The sequence below is a fragment of the Eucalyptus grandis genome, chromosome 4 (genome assembly GCF_016545825.1).
Source record: "Eucalyptus grandis isolate ANBG69807.140 chromosome 4, ASM1654582v1, whole genome shotgun sequence".
In the NCBI taxonomy this organism is placed as follows: Eukaryota; Viridiplantae; Streptophyta; class Magnoliopsida; order Myrtales; family Myrtaceae; genus Eucalyptus; species Eucalyptus grandis.
The window spans coordinates 37,304,518-37,309,204 of record NC_052615.1 but is presented as its reverse complement, the minus strand read 5'-3'; the positions used below and the strand labels follow the sequence as shown (position 1 = coordinate 37,309,204).

The window sequence follows — 4,687 nt, the reverse complement described above, 5'->3', positions numbered from 1 at the left end:
TGATTTATTGGCTTAAAAGAATTTCTTACCTGCTTTCCCGAGAGGAATACATGGAGTGCATGAATCGGTCTTTTGGTATGGCAATTTGGGTAGACCTCGAACAAGCTGCTTTGATGAGATTTTGGCTAATTGCTTCATGTTGACATGACCAAGCTTTTGTGCCATAAGCTTGCTTCTTCTTGAATTGAGATAAGGCATTGTGATTCATTTGGTTTCACATCCAGAAGATAGATGTTTCCATGTCTTCGACCCATGAAAGATCGAGTAGAGTCTTTACTAATTCCGTAACATGTTCCTTCTTGAAAGAAGATCTTGAAACTAGTATCACACAATTGACTAATGCTGAGAAGATTGTAATTGAGTCCTTCCACTAAGGAAACATTACTTATTGTGAGAGTTCCAATTTTCACGGTTCCAAATCCCACAATACTTCCTTTGTCTGTTTCCTCCAAATGAAACTTTTCCACCATTTACTTGAGCAAGCTTTATAAAGCAATTTGAGTCTCCTGTCATGTGTCTTGAGCATCCGCTGTCAAGATACCACTTTACCTGTTTCTTGACGGAGACCTCAAATTCACTGTCTGAGTCTGATCCTGAGTCTGATCCAGAGTCTGAGTCTGATTGTGCCATCAGACATAGATTGGCATATTCATTATCACTTTCTTCACACTCGCATCACTCCAGTGTTTCAGCTTTGAGAGCTTTTCGAAATTTTTCAGCTTTTTCTCTTCTTCTTCACAAGAGGACGGTTGAGTCGATGTGTCCCTTTTTCTTGCATTCAAAGCAGACTACATCTTTATTTGGTTCATCATCATCAATGGACTTGGTCTGCTGTCTTTGAAAGCTTTGTTTCTTTGAGTTGAACCTTCTTCCTTTTCTATTTAGTTTTCTGAATCTTCTTATCATGAGAGCAAGCTCCTCATCGTCCATATCATCTTCTAATCTGTATCATCGTAATCATCATTTGATTTTAATGCAATGGATTTCTTACCTTTTGGATCTTCATCTTCATTGATTCTTTCTACTTCATAGGACTGAAGAGTTCCAATCAGCTCGTCAACAGATAGTGGCATAATTCTCTGCGTCTCTCTTATCGAAGTCTTTATGTGATTCCAATCCTCGGAGAGTCCACGCAGTAGCTTGTTTACCTTCATGGGATCGAAGTTGGTTGACCTTGATTTTCAAGACCATTCACAATATCTCGAAACGACTAAACATGTCGATATTGATTCTCCCTGGTTTCATTCGAAGGCTTCGTATTGACCGAGAAGAATGTTGATTCTTGTTTCCTTCACTCGTCGTTCCTTCATAGGTGATATGCAATCTGTCCCAAACTTCTTTTGCTGTACCACAAGAAGATATTCTATTATATTCAGTTGGTGATAAAGCACAATATAAGGAGTAAATTGCTTTTGCATCGAGTGTTTGTCTCTTGATTATTTCTTCCCGAGACATTCCGCCGGTTTCTTCAGTTTTTTTCCTCTTTCGTAGACCGATGCAATGGTAGGAGTAATTCATTTTTCTACAACGTCCCATTCCAGGATCCTTTGATCGTAGGAAAGCTTTCATCTTGTTCTTCCAGATGTTGTAATCCTTTCCATCAAAGTAGGGTGGTCTGGTATTGCTTTGCCCTTCCATCGCCCCGGTGCTAGCATACTAGCCATGGATCTTTTACTATGAAGTAAAACACTTCAAATAAAGTAAGTACACAGTGCTCGATACCAATTGATATTGCTAGTATAAACACCTAGAGGAGGGTGAATAGGCGCACAAACAATTTTTCCCAAATACAGAAGCAATTCTTAACAAATTGAAATACGATCAAGGAAGAAGAGAGAGAAATTTGAACACAGGATTTATAGTGGTTCGGCTTATTCCAAGCCTACGTCCACTCTTCCGCACCGACAGCCCACCGGCTAGATTTCACTATGATCAAAAGAGAAGTTACAGCACAGCTTTGCCTTGATTCCACAAAGTATAGATGTTCTACCACACCTTCTCAAGGTCTCTCTCAAATATGGACTCTCTTTTGTATACAAGTATTCGCTCAAAGGAATTATCTAAACAAATAGGAGCTTCAGACTTTGGAATTCTTCTATCGCGCACACCTCGAACAACTAAGAACGTCTTCCTTATATACTCCTTTATGCCATCATACCCGTTGGCACTTACCAAAGGAATTCCTCCAATCTACCCGTTGGACGGAATCAATTAGGAAGATTGTTCGAGCTATTAAAGGAACGTGTTGATAGCCCATCAATCCTGTTCGCCCATACAATCAGGATCTCGGTTTCCATAAGTAGAACCTTCCAATAATATTTAGACAATCATTGAATCTTCAGTCATTGAATCAAACTTGATTAATCAAAGGATTCTGATACGTCTTCTCCAGCCACGAGATCTTCTCCAGATGATAAGGTTGAATCCTGAACAAACCATCCAGTTCTGGATAACATTTCTTCAATGGATTAGAGACTGTCAATGAGGATAGACTTTGAGTCTTGAGTCTGGCTGTCCGGAAGTTTTCAAACTTTAACTAACAGAGTCTCCAGACCTTCAGACTAGACTGATGGAAACGTTTTGTCAACTTCAAAACACTTTACGAGGATTTCTCCAACACTATTCTCATCTCAAATGATAAGGATGGACCCGACTTACTACATGTACCTATAATTTCTCGAACTAAATGGACGATCCATAACATTACGCGCATGAATGAAAGCTCATCAAACAGTCTCGTTGACTTGGCATGAAGAGCCCCACTGATTATTCCAACTTGTCCTTGGCAATTATGCGCATCCCATCTTTAACTTTACTCTTTGAAAATGATGGTATCACCGCCACACTTGCGATGACCGGCAAAAGACTCGCCACATCTCGGTAAACATTTCTGTATGCTCTTTGCTAAATCTATTAAGATTGGTTTAAAATATTAATTTATCAAATGATGTGACAGATTATATATGCGTCATATTCAGCAATTCAAGAGATAAATTAATTTCGCAAGCAAATCTTAGTATTTGTAAAAATTCATTTTTTTTTTTTTTATTGTTTGATAGGAACATAAATTTCAGTCTCCTCGCAATGTCAAAGTCGACGCTTCCTAACTCACATGACACGTTCTCCCGCGAATCAAGATCTTGAATTTTCAAAGCTGACTCTCCAGAACCTGGCAGCCTCAAATCAACTGTGCCTAATCTCTCTCACCTTTATTCCTATAAAAACCTCTCTTTGCAATGTTCACATCCCTCACACCCATATCCCCAATGGCCAAATCGAACAACATAGCAAGAGCTCTTCTCAACATTCTGGTCGTGTCTGGCCTCATTGCCGGATTCTCGCCGGCGCGTGTCACGCATGAGACCGGACGTAAGAACCTCAACAAAATGTTTAAAGTCCTTTAATCTACACTTGCCATGTTTGCTCTTTGCCATGAATTTTATTCACAATGACTTCCAGGAGACAAATGTTAGAACATACGATCTGCTTTGCTTCAGATATGACAATTTATCTTCTTGGGTGCAGATTTTTGCTACATTGAAGAGATCGATGGTCCCTCGAAAAATTACTGCCAAGAATCGAACACCCAGTATCCATGCAACCCCAACAAAGGCTACTACGGCCGCGGCCCCCTCCAGATATCCTGGAACTACAACTACGGACCCGCAGGGGAAAGCATCGGGTTCGATGGCCTCAACTCTCCCGAAACCGTCGCCAACAACGCCGTCGTGTCTTTTAAGACCGCCTTCTGGTTTTGGATGAACAACGTCCACTCCGTTATTACTTCCGGTCAAGGCTTCGCACGACGATTCGAGCCATTAACGGAATGGAGTGCGGCAGCGGAAACCCGCCGCAGTTCAAGCTCGGGTTCAATATTACACTGATTACTGCAACCGATTTGGTGTCTCTCCCGGAGATAACCTGACTTGTTAGATGGCATAGAAAACCAGCTTATTTTTATGGCATTGTAGCCAACCTCGGTTAGCACCATGACCATATTCGATTTACATTAATGTACGCAACTTAATAATGGATCCAAAAAATAAAAGGAATATCAGCATCTTGTTGAGTAAGAGTCAGATAGTTCATGATTATGAATTTGCATTGAAATTCTTGGAAATAATGAAAAAGCATTGGTAATGCGAAATTAGCTAATAACGAACTCAAATAAGAGTTGGAAACACATCTGGTTGGTGACTGGATCATATTAAGAATTGGTGATCACTCTACTTGAGATTGGTAATTCCACAAGTGGTTGATAAATATAAATAGTTCACGAATAAGGCAAATGAAAGCACTAATTGCTTTATAAAAAGTTAGTTGAATCTAGGAAAAACAAATTAATGTTACTAAGAAACTCGAGTAAAATTGGTAATTCAAAAGTAGTTGGTAATGTTGAAATAAATGTTTGAGTTGTATAAGAAAAAGTCTTACATGAGAGAATTGGTATGGTTTAGAATAGTTAATATATCATAGTTAGTCCATAACTCATTGGCTTCTAAGCTTTTGAGTGATGAAAAGTTCAATTGGATATGTTGATAGACTCAAATCTTAACTCCCTCTTGGCGATCTCCCCATATGAAGGTTGACAATGTTGTATCATAAATGGTAAATTGAAAACATTGGTAATACGTAAATTGAAAACATTGATAATAAAGGCAAATAAAAATTGGTAAACTATGCATAA

At 39.2% G+C, this 4,687-nt stretch overlaps 1 non-coding gene across 1 annotated transcript; it reads left to right on the top strand.

The window, feature by feature from the left end:
- The first annotated feature begins 3,266 nt into the window (after positions 1-3,266).
- LOC104456215 lies at positions 3,267-4,052 on the top strand. Its single transcript, XR_005550277.1, has 2 exons — positions 3,267-3,369; positions 3,526-4,052. It is a non-coding gene; the product is annotated as an endochitinase EP3 (transcript).
- Positions 4,053-4,687: the final 635 nt, after the last annotated feature.